This window comes from Pseudophryne corroboree, chromosome 11, assembly GCF_028390025.1.
Source record: "Pseudophryne corroboree isolate aPseCor3 chromosome 11, aPseCor3.hap2, whole genome shotgun sequence".
Taxonomy (NCBI): domain Eukaryota; kingdom Metazoa; phylum Chordata; class Amphibia; order Anura; family Myobatrachidae; genus Pseudophryne; species Pseudophryne corroboree.
Window position 1 is genome coordinate 63,299,129 of NC_086454.1, and position 21,700 is coordinate 63,320,828.

Here is a 21,700-nt window from a genome sequence, read left to right on the forward strand (position 1 = left end):
TGCAAATGCTTTATTTCCCCATGATGGTGGATTAGCTCACAAGTATAGGTTAAAAGAATTTATGTTTAGATAATTAAAGTCTATGACATTTCTTGGGCTTTGTTAAACTGATATGGGGTGCAGTTAAAATTTTTTACAGCAGAGCCCTTAATATAGGTTAAACCTTATTCCTGCTTAATTTTCTTGTTTACATTAAAGTGACAGCAAACTCTAAATGGTGATGTTTGTAATATTTGCAGAGATTTGAAATTACTGTAACTCATGTAACATAATCTGTCACTTCATTAAAGACAAGCATAGAACACATTTAGTGAAAATTAATACATTACTTTTACAGAGAAGGTCATGTTATTGGCCAGAAGTATTAAAAATCATTTTTGTTTGTGAGGTGGATGATGGTGGATTTGTTCACAAGTATCGGTTAAAATTAAAAAAATGTTCCTAAAGCCAAGGATGGTTGAAAGTCGACTTACTATCAAGCTCGTGATTGTGAAAATGACACAATCTACAAGAACATAAAGAATTGACTTTGAAGTATAACAAGTGGTGTTGGAAAGTTTGCCAGATTGCATACCAGTGAGACGAGGTGGCCGAGTGGTTAAGGCAATGGATTGTTAATCCATTGTGTTCTGCACGCATAGATTCAAATCCCAAATACTGCTTCATAATCCAACAATTGAAGCTGACACAAAAATGGCCAAAATAAAGAAGTCTACTTTAAGTTGGTAAACGTGAGCAAGTGTCTTGATATTTGAACATGCAATGTCAATACTACTATCTAGAATTTATTTTGCAAATGCTTTATTTCCCCATGATGGTGGATTAGCTCACAAGTATAGGTTAAAAGAATTTATGTTTAGATAATTAAAGTCTATGACATTTCTTGGGCTTTGTTAAACTGATATGGGATGCAGTTAAAATTTTTTTACAGCAGAGCCCTTAATATAGGTTAAACCTTATTCCTGCATAATTTTCTTGTTTACATTACAGTGACAGCAAACTCTAAATGGTGATGTTTGTAATATTTGCAGAGATTTGAAATTACTGTAACTCATGTAACATAGTCTGTCACTTCATTAAAGAAAAGCATAGAACACATTTAGTGAACATTCTTACATTACTTTTACAGAGAAGGTCATGTTATTGGCCAGAAGTATTAAAAATCATTTTTGTTTGTGATGTGGATGATGGTGCATTTGTTCACAAGTATCGGTTAAAATTAAATAAATGTTCCTAAAGCCAAGGATGGTTGAAAGTCAACTTACTATCAAGCTCGTGATTGTGAAAATTACAAAATCTACAAGAACATAAAGAATTGACTTTGAAGTATAACAAGTGGTGTTGGAAAGATTGCCAGATTGCGTACTAGTGAGACGAGGTGGCCGAGTGGTTAAGGCGATAGCCTGCTAATCCATTGTGCTCTGCACGCATGGGTTCAAATCCCATCCTTGTCGTCACAATGCTCTTTAGGTAGAAGAGGCAGTTTTACAAATACTGCTTCATAAACCAACAAGTGAAGCTGACACAAAAATGGCCAAAATAAAGAAGTCTACTTTAAGATGGTAAACATGAGCAAGTGTCTTGATATTTGAACATACAATTTCAATACTACTATCTAGAATTTATTTTGCAAATGCTTTATTTCCCCATGATGGTGGATTAGCTCACAAGTATAGGTTAAAAGAATTTATGTTTAGATAATTAAAGTCTATGACATTTCTTGGGCTTTGTTAAACTGATATGGGGTGCAGTTAAAAATTTTTACAGCAGAGCCCTTAATATAGGTTAAACCTTATTCCTGCTTAATTTTCTTGTTTACATTAAAGTGACAGCAAACTCTAAATGGTGATGTTTGTAATATTTGCAGAGATTTGAAATTACTGTAACTCATGTAACATAATCTGTCACTTCATTAAAGACAAGCATAGAACACATTTAGTGAAAATTAATACATTACTTTTACAGAGAAGGTCATGTTATTGGCCAGAAGTATTAAAAATCATTTTTTGTTTGTGAGGTGGATGATGGTGGATTTGTTCACAAGTATCGGTTAAAATTAAATAAATGTTCCTAAAGCCAAGGATGGTTGAAAGTCGACTTACTATCAAGCTCGTGATTGTGAAAATGACACAATCTACAAGAACATAAAGAATTGACTTTGAAGTATAACAAGTGGTGTTGGAAAGTTTGCCAGATTGCATACCAGTGAGACGAGGTGGCCGAGTGGTTAAGGCAATGGATTGCTAATCCATTGTGTTCTGCACGCATAGGTTCAAATCCCAAATACTGCTTCATAATCCAACAATTGAAGCTGACACAAAATGGCCGAAATAAAGAAGTCTACTTTAAGTTGGTAAATGTGAGCAAGTGTCTTGATATTTGAACATGCAATGTCAATACTACTATCTAGAAGTTATTTTGCAAATGCTTTATTTCCCCATGATGGTGGATTAGTTCACAAGTATAGGTTAAAAGAATTTATGTTTAGATAATTAAAGTCTATGACATTTCTTGGGCTTTGTTAAAGTGATATGGGGTGCAGTTAAATTTTTTTTACAGCAGAGCCCTTAATATAGGTTAAACCTTATTCCTGCATAATTTTCTTGTTTACATTACAGTGACAGCAAACTCTAATTGGTGATGTTTGTAATATTTGCAGAGATTTGAAATTACTGTAACTCATGTAACATAGTCTGTCACTTCATTAAAGACAAGCATAGAACATATTTAGTGAAAATTAATACATTACTTTTACAGAGAAGGTCATGTTATTGGCCAGAAGTATTAAAAAACATTTTTGTTTGTGAGGTGGATGATGGTGGATTTGTTCACAAGTATCGGTTAAAATTAAATAAATGTTCCTAAAGCCAAGGATGGTTGAAAGTCGACTTACTATCAAGCTCGTGATTGTGAAAATGACACAATCTACAAGAACATAAAGAATTGACTTTGAAGTATAACAAGTGGTGTTGGAAAGTTTGCCAGATTGCATACCAGTTAGATGAGGTGGCCGAGTGGCTAAGGTGATGGACTGCTAATCCATTATGCTCTGCAAGCATGGGTTCAAATCCCATCTTCGTCGTCACAATGATCTTTAGGTAGAAGAGGCATTTTTACAAATACTGCTTCATAAACCAACAAGTGAAGCTGACACAAAAATGGCCAAAATAAAGAAGTCTACTTTAAGATGGTAAACATGAGCAAGTGTCTTGATATTTGAACATGCAATGTCAATACTACTATCTAGAATTTATTTTGCAAATGCTTTATTTCCCCATGATGGTGGATTAGCTCACAAGTATAGGTTAAAATGATTTATGTTTAGATAATTAAAGTCTATGACATTTCTTGGGCTTTGTTAAACTGATATGGGGTGCAGTTAAATTTTTTTACAGCAGAGCCCTTAATATAGGTTAAACCTTATTCCTGCATAATTTTCTTGTTTACATTACAGTGACAGCAAAATCTAATTGGTGATCTTTGTAATATTTGCAGAGATTTGAAATTACTGTAACTCATGTAACATAGACTGTCACTTCATTAAAGACAAGCATAGAACACATTTAGTGAAAATTAATACATTACTTTTACAGAGAAGGTCATGTTATTGGCCAGAAGTATTAAAAATCATTTTTGTTTGTGAGGTGGATGATGGTGGATTTGTTCACAAGTATCGGTTAAAATTAAATAAATGTTCCTAAAGCCAAGGATGGTTGAAAGTCGACTTACTATCAAGCTCGTGATTGTGAAAATGACACAATCTACAAGAACATAAAGAATTGACTTTGAAGTATAACAAGTGGTGTTGGAAAGTTTGCCAGATTACATACCAGTGAGGCGAGGTGGCCGAGTGGTTAAGGCAATGGATTGCTAATCCATTGTGTTCTGCACGCATAGGTTCAAATCCCAAATACTGCTTCATAATCCAACAATTGAAGCTGACACAAAAATGGCCAAAATAAAGAAGTCTACTTTAAGTTGGTAAACGTGAGCAAGTGTCTTGATATTTGAACATGCAATGTCAATACTACTATCTAGAATTTATTTTGCAAATGCTTTATTTCCCCATGATGGTGGATTAGCTCACAAGTATAGGTTAAAATAATTTATGTTTAGATAATTAAAGTCTATGACATTTCTTGGGCTTTGTTAAAGTGATATGGGGTGCAGTTAAATTTTTTTTACAGCAGAGCCCTTAATATAGGTTAAACCTTATTCCTGCATAATTTTCTTGTTTACATTACAGTGACAGCAAACTCTAATTGGTGATGTTTGTAATATTTGAAGAGATTTGAAATTACTGTAACTCATGTAACATAGTCTGTCACTTCATTAAAGACAAGCATAGAACATATTTAGTGAAAATTAATACATTAATTTTACAGAGAAGGTCATGTTATTGGCCAGAAGTATTAAAAAACATTTTTGTTTGTGAGGTGGATGATGGTGGATTTGTTCACAAGTATCGGTTAAAATTAAATAAATGTTCCTAAAGCCAAGGATGGTTGAAAGTCGACTTACTATCAAGCTCGTGATTGTGAAAATGACACAATCTACAAGAACATAAAGAATTGACTTTGAAGTATAACAAGTGGTGTTGGAAAGTTTGCCAGATTGCATAACAGTTAGATGAGGTGGCCGAGTGGCTAAGGTGATGGACTGCTAATCCATTATGCTCTGCAAGCATGGGTTCAAATCCCATCCTCGTCGTCACAATGATCTTTAGGTAGAAGAGGCATTTTTACAAATACTGCTTCATAAACCAACAAGTGAAGCTGACACAAAAATGGCCAAAATAAAGAAGTCTACTTTAAGATGGTAAACATGAGCAAGTGTCTTGATATTTGAACATGCAATGTCAATACTACTATCTAGAATTTATTTTGCAAATGCTTTATTTCCCCATGATGGTGGATTAGCTCACAAGTATAGGTTAAAATGATTTATGTTTAGATAATTAAAGTCTATGACATTTCTTGGGCTTTGTTAAACTGATATGGGATGCAGTTAAATTTTTTTACAGCAGAGCCCTTAATATAGGTTAAACCTTATTCCTGCTTAATTTTCTTGTTTACATTACAGTGACAGCAAACTCTAATTGGTGATGTTTGTAATATTTGCAGAGATTTGAAATTACTGTAACTCATGTAACATAGTCTGTCACTTCATTAAAGACAAGCATAGAACACATTTAGTGAAAATTAATACATTACTTTTACAGAGAAGGTCAAGTTATTGGCCAGAAGTATTAAAAATCATTTTTGTTTGTGAGGTGGATGATGGTGGATTTGTTCACAAGTATCGGTTAAAATTAAATAAATGTTCCTAAAGCCAAGGATGGTTGAAAGTCGACTTACTATCAAGCTCGTGATTGTGAAAATGACACAATCTACAAGAACATAAAGAATTGACTTTGAAGTATAACAAGTGGTGTTGGAAAGTTTGCCAGATTGCATACCAGTGAGACAAGGTGGCCAAGTGGCTAAGGCGATGGACTGCTGATCCATTATGCTCTGCACGCATGGGTTCAAATCCCATACTCGTCGTCACAATGCTTTTTAGGTAGAAGAGACATTTTTACAAATACTGCTACAAAAGTTGACACACAAATGGCCAAAATAAACAAGTCAAATCAAGAAGTCTACTTTAAGATGGTAAACATGAGCAAGTGTCTTGATATTTGATCATGCAATGTCAATACTACTATCTAGAATTTATTTTGCAAATGCTTTATTTCCCCATGATGGTGGATTAGCTCACAAGTATAGGTTAAAATGATTTATGTTTAGATAATTAAAGTCTATGACATTTCTTGGGCTTTGTTAAACTGATATGGGATGCAGTTAAAAATTTTTACAGCAGAGCCCTTAATATAGGTTAAACCTTATTCCTGCTTAATTTTCTTGTTTACATTAAAGTGACAGCAAACTATAAATGGTGATGTTTGTAATATTTGCAGAGATTTGAAATTACTGTAACTCATGTAACATAATCTGTCACTTCATTAAAGACAAGCATAGAACACATTTAGTGAAAATTAATACAATACTTTTACAGAGAAGGTCATGTTATTGGCCAGAAGTATTAAAAATCATTTTTGTTTGTGAGGTGGATGATGGTGGATTTGTTCACAAGTATCGGTTAAAATTAAATAAATGTTCCTAAAGCCAAGGATGGTTGAAAGTCGACTTACTATCAAGCTCGTGATTGTGAAAATGACACAATCTACAAGAACATAAAGAATTGACTTTGAAGTATAACAAGTGGTGTTGGAAAGTTTGCCAGATTGTATGACAGTGAGATGAGGTGGCCGAGTGGTTAAGGCAATGGATTGCTATTCCATTATGTTCTGCACGCATGGGTTCAAATCCCAAATACTGCTTCATAAACCAACAAGTGAAGCTGACACAAAAATGGCCAAAATAAAGAAGTCTACTTTAAGATGGTAAACATGAGCAAGTGTCTTGATATTTGAACATGAAATGTCAATACTACTATCTAGAATTTATTTTGCAAATGCTTTATTTCCCCATGATGGTGGATTAGCTCACAAGTATAGGTTAAAAGAATTTATGTTTAGATAATTAAAGTCTATGACATTTCTTGGGCTTTGTTAAACTGATATGGGGTGCAGTTAATTTTTTTTTACAGCAGAGCCCTTAATATAGGTTAAACCTTATTCCTGCATAATTTTCTTGTTTACATTACAGTGACAGCAAACTCTAATTGGTGATGTTTGTAATATTTGCAGAGATTTGAAATTACTGTAACTCATGTAACAGACTGTCACTTCATTAAAGACAAGCATAGAACACATTTAGTGAAAATTAATACATTACTTTTACAGAGAAGGTCATGTTATTGGCCAGAAGTATTAAAAATCATTTTTGTTTGTGAGGTGGATGATGGTGGATTTGTTCACAAGTATCGGTTAAAATTAAATAAATGTTCCTAAAGCCAAGGATGGTTGAAAGTCGACTTACTATCAAGCTCGTGATTGTGAAAATGACACAATCTACAAGAACATAAAGAATTGACTTTGAAGTACAACAAGTGGTGTTGGAAAGTTTGCCAGATTGCATACCAATGAGACAAGGTGGCCGAGTGGCTAAGGCGATGGACTGCTGATCCATTATGCTCTGCACGCATGGGTTTAAATCCCATCCTCGTCGTCACATTGCTTTTTAGGTAGAAGAGGCATTTTTACAAATACTGCTACAAAAGTTGACACACAAATGGCCAAAATAAACAAGTCAAATCAAGAAGTCTACTTTAAGATGGTAAACATGAGCAAGTGTCTTGATATTTGAACATGCAATGTCAATACTACTATCTAGAATTTATTTTGCAAATGCTTTATTTCCCCATGATGGTGGATTAGCTCACAAGCATAGGTTAAAATGATTTATGTTTAGATAATTAAAGTCTATGACATTTCTTGGGCTTTGTTAAACTGATATGGGATGCAGTTAAAAAATTTTACAGCAGAGCCCTTAATATAGGTTAAACCTTATTCCTGCTTAATTTTCTTGTTTACATTAAAGTGACAGCAAACTCTAAATGGTGATGTTTGTAATATTTGCAGAGATTTGAAATTACTGTAACTCATGTAACATAGTCTGTCACTTCATTAAAGAAAAGCATAGAACACATTTAGTGAAAATTCTTACATTACTTTTACAGAGAAGGTCATGTTATTGGCCAGAAGTATTAAAAATCATTTTTGTTTGTGATGTGGATGATGGTGCATTTGTTCACAAGTATCGGTTAAAATTAAATAAATGTTCCTAAAGCCAAGGATGGTTGAAAGTCAACTTACTATCAAGCTCGTGATTGTGAAAATTACAAAATTTACAAGAACATAAAGAATTGACTTTGAAGTATAACAAGTGGTGTTGGAAAGATTGCCAGATTGCGTACTAGCGAGACGAGGTGGCCGAGTGGTTAAGGCGATAGCCTGCTAATCCATTGTGCTCTGCACGCATGGGTTCAAATCCCATCCTTGTCGTCACAATGCTCTTTAGGTAGAAGAGGCAGTTTTACAAATACTGCTTCATAAACCAACAAGTGAAGCTGACACAAAAATGGCCAAAATAAAGAAGTCTACTTTAAGATGGTAAACATGAGCAAGTGTCTTGATATTTGAACATACAATTTCAATACTACTATCTAGAATTTATTTTGCAAATGCTTTATTTCCCCATGATGGTGGATTAGCTCACAAGTATAGGTTAAAAGAATTTATGTTTAGATAATTAAAGTCTATGACATTTCTTGGGCTTTGTTAAACTGATATGGGGTGCAGTTAAAATTTTTTACAGCAGAGCCCTTAATATAGGTTAAACCTTATTCCTGCTTAATTTTCTTGTTTACATTAAAGTGACAGCAAACTCTAAATGGTGATGTTTGTAATATTTGCAGAGATTTGAAATTACTGTAACTCATGTAACATAATCTGTCACTTCATTAAAGACAAGCATAGAACACATTTAGTGAAAATTAATACATTACTTTTACAGAGAAGGTCATGTTATTGGCCAGAAGTATTAAAAATCATTTTTGTTTGTGAGGTGGATGATGGTGGATTTGTTCACAAGTATCGGTTAAAATTAAATAAATGTTCCTAAAGCCAAGGATGGTTGAAAGTCGACTTACTATCAAGCTCGTGATTGTGAAAATGACACAATCTACAAGAACATAAAGAATTGACTTTGAAGTATAACAAGTGGTGTTGGAAAGTTTGCCAGATTGCATAACAGTGAGACGAGGTGGCCGAGTGGTTAAGGTTAATGGATTGCTAATCCATTGTGCTCTGCACGCATAGGTTCAAATCCCAAATACTGCTTCATAATCCAACAAGTGAAGCTGACACAAAAATGGCCAAAATAAAGAAGTCTAATTTAAGATGGTAAACATGAGCAAGTGTCTTGATATTTTAACATGCAATGTCAATACTACTATCTAGAATTTATTTTGCAAATGCTTTATTTCCCCATGATGGTGGATTAGCTCACAAGTATAGGTTAAAAGAATTTATTTTTAGGTAAATAAAGTCTATGACATTTCTTGGGCTTTGTTAAACTGATATGGGGTGCAGTTAAATTTTTTTTACAGCAGAGCCCTTAATATAGGTTAAACCTTATTCCTGCATAATTTTCTTGTTTACATTACAGTGACAGCAAACTCTAATTGGTGATGTTTGTAATATTTGCAGAGATTTGAAATTACTGTAACTCATGTAACATAGTCTGTCACTTCATTAAAGACAAGTATAGAACACATTTAGTGAAAAATAATACATTACTTTTACAGAGAAGGTCATGTTATTGGCTAGAAGTATTAAAAATAATTTTTGTTTGTGAGGTGGATGATGGTGGATTTGTTCACAAGTATCTGTTAAAATTAAATAAATGTTCCTAAAGCCAAGGATGGTTGAAAGTCGACTTGCTATCAAGCTCGTGATTGTGAAAATGACACAATCTACAAGAACATAAAGAATTGACTTTGAAGTATAACAAGTGGTGTTGGAAAGTTTGCCAAATTGCATACCAATGAGACGAGGTGGCCGAGTGGTTAAGGCGATGGACTGCTAATCCATTGTGCTCTGCATGCATGGGTTCAAATACCATCCTCATCGTTAGAATGCTTTTTAGGTAGAAGAGGCATTTTTACAAATACTGCTACAAAAGCTGACAAACAAATGGCCAAAATAAACAAGTCAAATCAAGAAGTCTACTTTAAGATGGTAAACATGAGCAAGTGTCTTGATAGTTGAACATGCAATGTAAATACTACTATCCAGAATTTATTTTGCAAATGCTTTATTTCCCCATGATGGTGGATTAGCTCAGAAGTATAGGTTAAAATAATTTATGTTTAGATGATTAAAGTCTATTACATTTCTTGGGCTTTGTTAAACTGATATGGGATGCAGTTAAAATTTTCTACAGCAGAGCCCTTATTTTGGTTAAACTTTATTCCTGCATAATTTTCTTGTTTACATTACAGTGACAGCAAACTCTAAATGGTGATGTTTGTAATATTTGCAGAGATTTCAAATTACTGTAACTCATGTAACATAGTCTGTCACTTCATTAAAGACAAGCAAAGAACACATTTAGTGAAAATTAATACATTACTTTTACAGAGAAGGTCATGTTATTGGCCAGAAGTATTAAAAATCATTTTTGTTTGTGAGGTGGATGATGGTGGATTTGTTCACAAGTATCAGTTAAAATTAAATAAATGTTCCTAAAGCCAAGGATGGTTGAAAGTCGACTTGCTATCAAGCTCGTGATTGTGAAAATGACACAATCTACAAGAACATAAAGTATTGACTTTGAAGTATAACAAGTGGTGTTGGAAAATTTGCCAGATGGCATACCAGTGAGATGAGGTGGCCGAGTGGTTAAGGCGATGGACTGCTGGACCATTGTGCTATGCACACATGGGTTCAAATCCCATCCTCGTCGTCATAATGCATTTTAGGTAGAAAAGGCATTTTTTCCAAATACTGCTACAAAAGCTCACACACCAATGGCCAAAATAAACAAGTCAAATCAAGAAGTCTACTTTGTCTACTTTAAGATGGTAAACATGAGCAAGTGTCTTGATATTTGAAAATGCAATGTCAATACTACTATCTAGAATTTATTTTGCAAATGCTTTATTTCCCCATGATGGTGGATTAGCTCACAAGTATAGGTTAAAATGATTTATGTTTAGATAAAGTCTATGACATTTCTTGGGATTTGTTAAACTGATATGGGATGCAGTTAAAATTTTCTACAGCAGAGCCCTTAATATAGGTTAAACCTTATTCCTGCATAATTTTCTTGTTTACATTACAGTGACAGCAAACTCTAAATGGTGATGTTTGTAATATTTGCAGAGATTTGAAATTTCTGTAACTCATGTAACATAGTCTGTCACTTCATTAAAGACAAGCATAGAACACATTTAGTGAAAATTAATACATTACTTTTACAGAGAAGGTCATGTTATTGGCCAGAAGAATTAAAAATCATTTTTGTTTGTGAGGTTGGTGATGGTGGATTTGTTCACAAGTTTCGTTTAAAATTAAATAAATGTTCCTAAAGCCAAGGATGGTTGAAAGTCGACTTGCTATCAAGCTCGTGATTGTGAAAATGACACAATCTACAAGAACATAAAGAATTGACTTTGAAGTATAACAAGTGGTGTTGGAAAGTTTGCCAGATTGCATACCAGTGAGATGAGGTGGCCGAGTGCTTAAGGCGATGGATTGCTAATCCATTGTGCTCTGCATGCATGGGTTCAAATCCCATCCTTGTTGTCACAATGCTCTTTAGGTAGAAGAGGCATTTTTACAAATACTGCTTCATAAACCAGCAAGTGAAGCTGACTCAAAAATGGCCAAAATAAACAAATCAAATCAAGAAGTCTACTTTAAGATGGTTAACATGAGCAAGTGTCTTGATATTTGAACATGTAATGTCAATACTACTATCTAGAATTTATTTTGCAAATGCTTTATTTCCCCATGATGGTGTATTAGCTCACAAGTATAGGTTAAAATAATTTATGTTTAGATAATTAAAGTCTATGACATTTCTTGGGCTTTGTTAAACTGATATGGGGTGCAGTTTAAATTTTTTTACAGCTGTTAAAAAACCTTAATATAGGTTAAACCTTATTCCTGCATAATTTTCTTGTTTACATTACAGTGACAGCAAACTCTAAATGGTGATGTTTGTAATATTTGCAGAGATTTCAAATTACTGTAACTCATGTAACATAGTCTGTCACTTCATTAAAGACAAGTATAGAACACATTTAGTGAAAAATAATACATTACTTTTACAGAGAAGGTCATTTTATTGGCTAGAAGTATTAAAAATCATTTTTGTTTGTGAGGTGGATGATGGTGGATTTGTTCACAAGTATCAGTTAAAATTAAATAAATGTTCCTAAAGCCAAGGATGGTTGAAAGTCGACTTGCTATCAAGCTCGTGATTGTGAAAATGACACAATCTACAAGAACATAAAGAATTGACTTTGAAGTATAACAAGTGGTGTTGGAAAGTTTGCCATATTGCATACCAATGAGACGAGGTGGCCGAGTGGTTAAGGCGATGGACTGCTAATCCATTGTGCTCTGCATGCATGGGTTCAAATACCATCCTCGTCGTTAGAATGCTTTTTAGGTAGAAGAGGCATTTTTACAAATACTGCTACAAAAGCTGACAAACAAATGGCCAAAATAAACAAGTCAAATCAAGAAGTCTACTTTAAGATGGTAAACATGAGCAAGTGTCTTGATATTTGAACATGCAATGTAAATACTACTATCCAGAATTTATTTTGCAAATGCTTTATTTCCCCATGATGGTGGATTAGCTCAGAAGTATAGGTTAAAATAATTTATGTTTAGATGATTAAAGTCTATTACATTTCTTGGGCTTTGTTAAACTGATATGGGATGCAGTTAAAATTTTCTACAGCAGAGCCCTTAATATAGGTTAAACCTTATTCCTGCATAATTTTCTTGTTTACATTACAGTGACAGCAAACTCTAAATGGTGATGTTTGTAATATTTGCAGAGATTTCAAATTACTGTAACTCATGTAACATAGTCTGTCACTTCATTAAAGACAAGCAAAGAACACATTTAGTGAAAATTAATACATTACTTTTACAGAGAAGGTCATGTTATTGGCCAGAAGTATTAAAAATCATTTTTGTTTGTGAGGTGGATGATGGTGGATTTGTTCACAAGTATCAGTTAAAATTAAATAAATGTTCCTAAAGCCAAGGATGGTTGAAAGTCGACTTGCTATCAAGCTCGTGATTGTGAAAATGACACAATCTACAAGAACATAAAGTATTGACTTTGAAGTATAACAAGTGGTGTTGGAAAATTTGCCAGATTGCATACCAGTGAGATGAGGTGGCCGAGTGGTTAAGGCGATGGACTGCTGGTCCATTGTGCTATGCACGCATGGGTTCAAATCCCATCCTCGTCGTCATAATGCTTTTTAGGTAGAAAAGGCATTTTTACAAATACTGCTACAAAAGCTGACACACAAATGGCCAAAATAAACAAGTCAAATCAAGAAGTCTACTTTAAGATGGTAAACATGAGCAAGTGTCTTGATATTTGAAAATGCAATGTCAATACTACTATCCAGAATTTATTTTGCAAATGCTTTATTTCCCCATGATGGTGGATTAGCTCACAAGTATAGGTTAAAATGATTTATGTTTAGATAAAGTCTTTGACATTTCTTGGGATTTGTTAAACTGATATGGGATGCAGTTAAAATTTTCTACAGCAGAGCCCTTAATATAGGTTAAACCTTATTCCTGCATAATTTTCTTGTTTACATTACAGTGACAGCAAACTCTAAATGGTGATGTTTGTAATATTTGCAGAGATTTGAAATTTCTGTAACTCATGTAACATAGTCTGTCACTTCATTAAAGACAAGCATAGAACACATTTAGTGAAAATTAATACATTACTTTTACAGAGAAGGTCATGTTATTGGCCAGAAGAATTAAAAATCATTTTTGTTTGTGAGGTGGATGATGGTGGATTTGTTCACAAGTATCAGTTAAAATTAAATAAATGTTCCTAAAGCCAAGGATGGTTGAAAGTCGACTTACTATCAAGCTCGTGATTGTGAAAATGACACAATCTACAAGAACATAAAGAATTGACTTTGAAGTATAACAAGTGGTGTTGGAAAGTTTGCCAGATTGCATAACAGTGAGACGAGGTGGCCGAGTGATTAAGGTTAATGGATTGCTAATCCATTGTGCTCTGCACGCATGGGTTCAAATCCCAAATACTGCTTCATAAACCAACAAGTGAAGCTGACACAAAAATGGCCAAAATAAAGAAGTCTAATTTAAGATGGTAAACATGAGCAAGTGTCTTGATATTTGAACATGCAATGTCAATACTACTATCTAGAATTTATTTTGCAAATGCTTTATTTCCCCATGATGGTGGATTAGCTCACAAGTATAGGTTAAAAATTTTTATTTTTAGCTAATTAAAGTCTATGACATTTCTTGGGCTTTGTTAAACTGATATGGGGTGCAGTTAAAAAATTTTACAGCAGAGAAAAGCCCTTAATATAGGTTAAACCTTATTCCTGCATAATTTTCTTGTTTACATTACAGTGACAGCAAACTCTAAATGGTGATGTTTGTAATATTTGCAGAGATTTCAAATTACTGTAACTCATGTAACATAGTCTGTCACTTCATTAAAGACAAGTATAGAACACATTTAGTGAAAAATAATACATTACTTTTACAGAGAAGGTCATGTTATTGGCTAGAAGTATTAAAAATAATTTTTGTTTGTGAGGTGGATGATGGTGGATTTGTTCACAAGTATCTGTTAAAATTAAATAAATGTTCCTAAAGCCAAGGATGGTTGAAAGTCGACTTGCTATCAAGCTCGTGATTGTGAAAATGACACAATCTACAAGAACATAAAGAATTGACTTTGAAGTATAACAAGTGGTGTTGGAAAGTTTGCCATATTGCATACCAATGAGACGAGGTGGCCGAGTGGTTAAGGCGATGGACTGCTAATGCATTGTGCTCTGCATGCATGGGTTCAAATACCATCCTCATCGTTAGAATGCTTTTTAGGTAGAAGAGGCATTTTTACAAATACTGCTACAAAAGCTGACAAACAAATGGCCAAAATAAACAAGTCAAATCAAGAAGTCTACTTTAAGATGGTAAACATGAGCAAGTGTCTTGATAGTTGAACATGCAATGTAAATACTACTATCCAGAATTTATTTTGCAAATGCTTTATTTCCCCATGATGGTGGATTAGCTCAGAAGTATAGGTTAAAATAATTTATGTTTAGATGATTAAAGTCTATTACATTTCTTGGGCTTTGTTAAACTGATATGGGATGCAGTTAAAATTTTCTACAGCAGAGCCCTTAATATAGGTTAAACCTTATTCCTGCATAATTTTCTTGTTTACATTACAGTGACAGCAAACTCTAAATGGTGATGTTTGTAATATTTGCAGAGATTTCAAATTACTGTAACTCATGTAACATAGTCTGTCACTTCATTAAAGACAAGCAAAGAACACATTTAGTGAAAATTAATACATTACTTTTACAGAGAAGGTCATGTTATTGGCCAGAAGTATTAAAAATCATTTTTGTTTGTGAGGTGGATGATGGTGGATTTGTTCACAAGTATCAGTTAAAATTAAATAATTGTTCCTAAAGCCAAGGATGGTTGAAAGTCGACTTGCTATCAAGCTCGTGATTGTGAAAATGACACAATCTACAAGAACATAAAGTATTGACTTTGAAGTATAACAAGTGGTGTTGGAAAATTTGCCAGATTGCATACCAGTGAGATGAGGTGGCCGAGTGGTTAAGGCGATGGACTGCTGGACCATTGTGCTATGCACACATGGGTTCAAATCCCATCCTCGTCGTCATAATGCTTTTTAGGTAGAAAAGGCATTTTTTCCAAATACTGCTACAAAAGCTGACACACCAATGGCCAAAATAAACAAGTCAAATCAAGAAGTCTACTTTAAGATGGTAAACATGAGCAAGTGTCTTGATATTTGAAAATGCAATGTCAATACTACTATCTAGAATTTATTTTGCAAATGCTTTATTTCCCCATGATGGTGGATTAGCTCACAAGTATAGGTTAAAATGATTTATGTTTAGATAAAGTCTATGACATTTCTTGGGATTTGTTAAACTGATATGGGATGCAGTTAAAATTTTCTACAGCAGAGCCCTTAATATAGGTTAAACCTTATTCCTGCATAATTTTCTTGTTTACATTACAGTGACAGCAAACTCTAAATGGTGATGTTTGTAATATTTGCAGAGATTTGAAATTTCTGTAACTCATGTAACATAGTCTGTCACTTCATTAAAGACAAGCATAGAACACATTTAGTGAAAATTAATACATTACTTTTACAGAGAAGGTCATGTTATTGGCCAGAAGTATTAAAAATCATTTTTGTTTGTGAGGTTGGTGATGGTGGATTTGTTCACAAGTTTCGTTTAAAATTAAATAAATGTTCCTAAAGCCAAGGATGGTTGAAAGTCGACTTGCTATCAAGCTCGTGATTGTGAAAATTACACAATCTACAAGAACATAAAGAATTGACTTTGAAGTATAACAAGTGGTGTTGGAAAGTTTGCCAGATTGCATACCAGTGAGATGAGGTGGCCGAGTGCTTAAAGCGATGGACTGCTAATCCATTGTGCTCTGCATGCATGGGTTCAAATCCCATCCTTGTTGTCACAATGCTCTTTAGGTAGAAGAGGCATTTTTACAAATACTGCTTCATAAACCAGCAAGTGAAGCTGACTCAAAAATGGCCAAAATAAACAAATCAAATCAAGAAGTCTACTTTAAGATGGTTAACATGAGCAAGTGTCTTGATATTTGAACATGTAATGTCAATACTACTATCTAGAATTTATTTTGCAAATGCTTTATTTCCCCATGATGGTGTATTAGCTCACAAGTATAGGTTAAAATAATTTATGTTTAGATAATTAAAGTCTATGACATTTCTTGGGCTTTGTTAAACTGATATGGGGTGCAGTTTAATTTTTTTTACAGCTGTTAAAAAACCTTAATATAGGTTAAACCTTATTCCTGCATAATTTTCTTGTTTACATTACAGTGACAGCAAACTCTAAATGGTGATGTTTGTAATATTTGCAGAGATTTCAAATTACTGTAACTCATGTAACATAGTCTGTCACTTCATTAAAGACAAGTATAGAACACATTTAGTGAAAAATAATACATTACTTTTACAGAGAAGGTCATGTTATTGGCTAGAAGTATTAAAAATCATTTTTGTTTGTGAGGTGGATGATGGTGGATTTGTTCACAAGTATCAGTTAAAATTAAATAAATGTTCCTAAAGCCAAGGATGGTTGAAAGTCGACTTACTATCAAGCTCGTGATTGTGAAAATGACACAATCTACAAGAACATAAAGAATTGACTTTGAAGTATAACAAGTGGTGTTGGAAAGTTTGCCATATTGCATACCAATGAGACGAGGTGGCCGAGTGGTTAAGGCGATGGACTGCTAATCCATTGTGCTCTGCATGCATGGGTTCAAATACCATCCTCGTCGTTAGAATGCTTTTTAGGTAGAAGAGGCATTTTTACAAATACTGCTACAAAAGCTGACAAACAAATGGCCAAAATAAACAAGTCAAATCAAGAAGTCTACTTTAAGATGGTAAACATGAGCAAGTGTCTTGATATTTGAACATGCAATGTAAATACTACTATCCAGAATTTATTTTGCAAATGCTTTATTTCCCCATGATGGTGGATTAGCTCAGAAGTATAGGTTAAAATAATTTATGTTTAGATGATTAAAGTCTATTACATTTCTTGGGCTTTGTTAAACTGATATGGGATGCAGTTAAAATTTTCTACAGCAGAGCCCTTAATATAGGTTAAACCTTATTCCTGCATAATTTTCTTGTTTACATTACAGTGACAGCAAACTCTAAATGGTGATGTTTGTAATATTTGCAGAGATTTCAAATTACTGTAACTCATGTAACATAGTCTGTCACTTCATTAAAGACAAGCAAAGAACACATTTAGTGAAAATTAATACATTACTTTTACAGAGAAGGTCATGTTATTGGCCAGAAGTATTAAAAATCATTTTTGTTTGTGAGGTGGATGATGGTGGATTTGTTCACAAGTATCAGTTAAAATTAAATAAATGTTCCTAAAGCCAAGGATGGTTGAAAGTCGACTTGCTATCAAGCTCGTGATTGTGAAAATGACACAATCTACAAGAACATAAAGTATTGACTTTGAAGTATAACAAGTGGTGTTGGAAAATTTGCCAGATTGCATACCAGTGAGATGAGGTGGCCGAGTGGTTAAGGCGATGGACTGCTGGTCCATTGTGCTATGCACGCATGGGTTCAAATCCCATCCTCGTCGTCATAATGCTTTTTAGGTAGAAAAGGCATTTTTACAAATACTGCTACAAAAGCTGACACACAAATGGCCAAAATAAACAAGTCAAATCAAGAAGTCTACTTTAAGATGGTAAACATGAGCAAGTGTCTTGATATTTGAAAATGCAATGTCAATACTACTATCCAGAATTTATTTTGCAAATGCTTTATTTCCCCATGATGGTGGATTAGCTCACAAGTATAGGTTAAAATGATTTATGTTTAGATAAAGTCTTTGACATTTCTTGGGATTTGTTAAACTGATATGGGATGCAGTTAAAATTTTCTACAGCAGAGCCCTTAATATAGGTTAAACCTTATTCCTGCATAATTTTCTTGTTTACATTACAGTGACAGCAAACTCTAAATGGTGATGTTTGTAATATTTGCAGAGATTTGAAATTTCTGTAACTCATGTAACATAGTCTGTCACTTCATTAAAGACAAGCATAGAACACATTTAGTGAAAATTAATACATTACTTTTACAGAGAAGGTCATGTTATTGGCCAGAAGTATTAAAAATCATTTTTGTTTGTGAGGTTAGTGATGGTGGATTTGTTCACAAGTTTCGTTTAAAATTAAATAAATGTTCCTAAAGCCAAGGATGGTTGAAAGTCGACTTGCTATCAAGCTCGTGATTGTGAAAATGACACAATCTACAAGAACATAAAGAATTGACTTTGAAGTATAACAAGTGGTGTTGGAAAGTTTGCCAGATTGCATACCAGTGAGATGAGGTGGCTGAGTGGTTAAGGCGATGGACTGCTAATCCATTGTGCTCTGCACGCATGGGTTCAAATCCCATCCTCGTCGTCACAATGCTGTTTAGGTAGAAGAGGCATTTTTACAAATACTGCTACAAAAGCTGACACACAAATGGCCAAAATAAACAAGTCAAATCAAGAAGTCTACTTTAAGATGGTAAACATGAGCAAGTGTCTTGATATTTGAACATGCAATGTCAATACTACTATCTAGAATTTATTTTGCAAATGCTTTATTTCCCCATGATGGTGGATTAGCTCACAAGTATAGGTTAAAATGATTTATGTTTAGATAATTAAAGTCTATGACATTTCTTGGGATTTGTTAAACTGATATGGGATGCAGTTTAAATTTTCTACAGCAGAGCCCTTAATATAGGTTAAACCTTATTCCTGCATAATTTTCTTGTTTATATTACAGTGACAGCAAACTCTAAATGGTGATGTTTGTAATATTTGCAGAGATTTGAAATTTCTGTAACTCATGTAACATAGTCTGTCACTTCATTAAAGACAAGCATAGAACATATTTAGTGAAAATTAATACATTACTTTTACAGAGAAGGTCATGTTATTGGCCAAAAGTATTAAAAATCATTTTTGTTTGTGAGGTTGGTGATGGTGGATTTGTTCACAAGTTTCGTTTAAAATTAAATAAATGTTCCTACAGCCAAGGATGGTTGAAAGTCGACTTGCTATCAAGCTCGTGTTTGTGAAAATGACACAATCTACAAGAACATAAAGAATTGACTTTGAAGTATAACAAGTGGTGTTGGAAAGTTTGCCAGATTGCATACCAGTGAGATGAGGTGGCCGAGTGCTTAAGGCGATGGACTGCTAATCCATTGTGCTTTGCACGCATGGGTTCAAATCCCATCCTCGTCGTTACAATGCTCTTTAGGTAGAAGAGGCATTTTTACAAATACTGCTTCATAAACCAGCAAGTGATGCTGACTCAAAAATGGCCATAATAAACAAATCAAATCAAGAAGTCTACTTTAAGATGGTTAACATGAACAAGTGTCTTGATATTTGAACATGTGATGTCAATACTACTATCTAGAATTTATTTTGCAAATGCTTTATTTCCCCATGATGGTGGATTAGCTCACAAGTATAGGTTAAAATAATTTATGTTTAGATAATTAAAGTCTATGACATTTCTTGGGCTTTGTTAAACTGATATGGGGTGCAGTTTAAATTTTTTTACAGCTGTTAAAAAACCTTAATATAGGTTAAACCTTATTCCTGCATAATTTTCTTGTTTACATTACAGTGACAGCAAACTCTAAATGGTGATGTTTGTAATATTTGGAGAGATCTCAAATTACTGTAACTCATGTAACATAGTCTGTCACTTCATTAAAGACAAGTATAGAACACATTTAGTGAAAAATAATACATTACTTTTACAGAGAAGGTCATGTTATTGGCTAGAAGTATTAAAAATCATTTTTGTTTGTGAGGTGGATGATGGTGGATTTGTTCACAAGTATCAGTTAAAATTAAATAAATGTTCCTAAAGCCAAGGATGGTTGAAAGTCGACTTGCTATCAAGCTCGTGATTGTGAAAATGACACAATCTACAAGAACATAAAGAATTGACTTTGAAGTATAACAAGTGGTGTTGGAAAGTTTGCCAAATTGCATACCAATGAGACGAGGTGGCCGAGTGGTTAAGGCGATGGACTGCTAATCCATTGTGCTCTGCATGCATGGGTTCAAATACCATCCTTGTCGTTAGAATGCTTTTTAGGTTGAAGAGGCATTTTTACAAATACTGCTACAAAAGCTGACAAACAAATGGCCAAAATAAACAAGTCAAATCAAGAAGTCTACTTTAAGATGGTAAACATGAGCAAGTGTCTTGATATTTGAACATGCAATGTAAATACTACTATCCAGAATTTATTTTGCAAATGCTTTATTTCCCCATGATGGTGGATTAGCTCAGAAGTATAGGTTAAAATAATTTATGTTTAGATGATTAAAGTCTATTACATTTCTTGGGCTTTGTTAAACTGATATGGGATGCAGTTAAAATTTTCTACAGCAGAGCCCTTAATATAGGTTAAACCTTATTCCTGCATAATTTTCTTGTTTACATTACAGTGACAGCAAACTCTAAATGGTGATGTTTGTAATATTTGCAGAGATTTCAAATTACTGTAACTCATGTAACATAGTCTGTCACTTCATTAAAGACAAGCAAAGAACACATTTAGTGAAAATTAATACATTACTTTTACAGAGAAGGTCATGTTATTGGCCAGAAGTATTAAAAATCATTTTTGTTTGTGAGGTGGATGATGGTGGATTTGTTCACAAGTATCAGTTAAAATTAAATAAATGTTCCTAAAGCCAAGGATGGTTGAAAGTCGACTTGCTATCAAGCTCGTGATTGTGAAAATGACACAATCTATAAGAACATAAAGTATTGACTTTGAAGTATAACAAGTGGTGTTGGAAAATTTGCCAGATTGCATACCAGTGAGATGAGGTGGCCGAGTGGTTAAGGCGATGGACTGCTGGTCCATTGTGCTATGCACGCATGGGTTCAAATCCCATCCTCGTCGTCATAATGCTTTTTAGGTAGAAAAGGCATTTTTACAAATACTGCTACAAAAGCTGACACACAAATGGCCAAAATAAACAAGTCAAATCAAGAAGTCTACTTTAAGATGGTAAACATGAGCAAGTGTCTTGATATTTGAAAATGCAATGTCAATACTACAATCCAGAATTTATTTTGCAAATGCTTTATTTCCCCATGATGGTGGATTAGCTCACAAGTATAGGTTAAAATGATTTATGTTTAGATAAAGTCTATGACATTTCTTGGGATTTGTTAAACTGATATGGGATGCAGTTAAAATTTTCTACAGCAGAGCCCTTAATATAGGTTAAACCTTATTCCTGCATA

General features: G+C 33.8%; 20 non-coding genes across 20 annotated transcripts; all 20 read left to right on the plus strand.

Annotated features, from left to right (window-relative positions):
• Positions 1 to 1,372: 1,372 nt before the first annotated feature.
• On the plus strand, positions 1,373 to 1,454 carry TRNAS-GCU (transfer RNA serine (anticodon GCU)). Its single transcript has one exon. It is a non-coding gene; the product is annotated as a tRNA-Ser (tRNA).
• Positions 1,455 to 3,000: 1,546 nt separating this feature from the next.
• Positions 3,001 to 3,082, plus strand: TRNAS-GCU (transfer RNA serine (anticodon GCU)). Its single transcript has one exon. It is a non-coding gene; the product is annotated as a tRNA-Ser (tRNA).
• Positions 3,083 to 4,628: 1,546 nt separating this feature from the next.
• Positions 4,629 to 4,710, plus strand: TRNAS-GCU (transfer RNA serine (anticodon GCU)). Its single transcript has one exon. It is a non-coding gene; the product is annotated as a tRNA-Ser (tRNA).
• A 754-nt stretch (positions 4,711 to 5,464) lies between these two features.
• Positions 5,465 to 5,546, plus strand: TRNAS-GCU (transfer RNA serine (anticodon GCU)). The gene has a single exon. It is a non-coding gene; the product is annotated as a tRNA-Ser (tRNA).
• Positions 5,547 to 7,090: 1,544 nt separating this feature from the next.
• On the plus strand, positions 7,091 to 7,172 carry TRNAS-GCU (transfer RNA serine (anticodon GCU)). The gene has a single exon. It is a non-coding gene; the product is annotated as a tRNA-Ser (tRNA).
• A 754-nt stretch (positions 7,173 to 7,926) lies between these two features.
• TRNAS-GCU (transfer RNA serine (anticodon GCU)) lies at positions 7,927 to 8,008 on the plus strand. The gene has a single exon. It is a non-coding gene; the product is annotated as a tRNA-Ser (tRNA).
• A 1,547-nt stretch (positions 8,009 to 9,555) lies between these two features.
• On the plus strand, positions 9,556 to 9,637 carry TRNAS-GCU (transfer RNA serine (anticodon GCU)). The gene has a single exon. It is a non-coding gene; the product is annotated as a tRNA-Ser (tRNA).
• Positions 9,638 to 10,390: 753 nt separating this feature from the next.
• TRNAS-GCU (transfer RNA serine (anticodon GCU)) lies at positions 10,391 to 10,472 on the plus strand. Its single transcript has one exon. It is a non-coding gene; the product is annotated as a tRNA-Ser (tRNA).
• A 760-nt stretch (positions 10,473 to 11,232) lies between these two features.
• TRNAS-GCU (transfer RNA serine (anticodon GCU)) lies at positions 11,233 to 11,314 on the plus strand. Its single transcript has one exon. It is a non-coding gene; the product is annotated as a tRNA-Ser (tRNA).
• Positions 11,315 to 12,087: 773 nt separating this feature from the next.
• TRNAS-GCU (transfer RNA serine (anticodon GCU)) lies at positions 12,088 to 12,169 on the plus strand. Its single transcript has one exon. It is a non-coding gene; the product is annotated as a tRNA-Ser (tRNA).
• A 754-nt stretch (positions 12,170 to 12,923) lies between these two features.
• On the plus strand, positions 12,924 to 13,005 carry TRNAS-GCU (transfer RNA serine (anticodon GCU)). The gene has a single exon. It is a non-coding gene; the product is annotated as a tRNA-Ser (tRNA).
• Positions 13,006 to 14,552: 1,547 nt separating this feature from the next.
• Positions 14,553 to 14,634, plus strand: TRNAS-GCU (transfer RNA serine (anticodon GCU)). The gene has a single exon. It is a non-coding gene; the product is annotated as a tRNA-Ser (tRNA).
• Positions 14,635 to 15,388: 754 nt separating this feature from the next.
• Positions 15,389 to 15,470, plus strand: TRNAS-GCU (transfer RNA serine (anticodon GCU)). The gene has a single exon. It is a non-coding gene; the product is annotated as a tRNA-Ser (tRNA).
• Positions 15,471 to 16,221: 751 nt separating this feature from the next.
• TRNAS-GCU (transfer RNA serine (anticodon GCU)) lies at positions 16,222 to 16,303 on the plus strand. Its single transcript has one exon. It is a non-coding gene; the product is annotated as a tRNA-Ser (tRNA).
• A 773-nt stretch (positions 16,304 to 17,076) lies between these two features.
• TRNAS-GCU (transfer RNA serine (anticodon GCU)) lies at positions 17,077 to 17,158 on the plus strand. Its single transcript has one exon. It is a non-coding gene; the product is annotated as a tRNA-Ser (tRNA).
• Positions 17,159 to 17,912: 754 nt separating this feature from the next.
• TRNAS-GCU (transfer RNA serine (anticodon GCU)) lies at positions 17,913 to 17,994 on the plus strand. The gene has a single exon. It is a non-coding gene; the product is annotated as a tRNA-Ser (tRNA).
• Positions 17,995 to 18,744: 750 nt separating this feature from the next.
• TRNAS-GCU (transfer RNA serine (anticodon GCU)) lies at positions 18,745 to 18,826 on the plus strand. The gene has a single exon. It is a non-coding gene; the product is annotated as a tRNA-Ser (tRNA).
• A 754-nt stretch (positions 18,827 to 19,580) lies between these two features.
• TRNAS-GCU (transfer RNA serine (anticodon GCU)) lies at positions 19,581 to 19,662 on the plus strand. Its single transcript has one exon. It is a non-coding gene; the product is annotated as a tRNA-Ser (tRNA).
• Positions 19,663 to 20,435: 773 nt separating this feature from the next.
• TRNAS-GCU (transfer RNA serine (anticodon GCU)) lies at positions 20,436 to 20,517 on the plus strand. Its single transcript has one exon. It is a non-coding gene; the product is annotated as a tRNA-Ser (tRNA).
• A 754-nt stretch (positions 20,518 to 21,271) lies between these two features.
• Positions 21,272 to 21,353, plus strand: TRNAS-GCU (transfer RNA serine (anticodon GCU)). The gene has a single exon. It is a non-coding gene; the product is annotated as a tRNA-Ser (tRNA).
• The last annotated feature ends 347 nt before the right edge of the window (positions 21,354 to 21,700 follow it).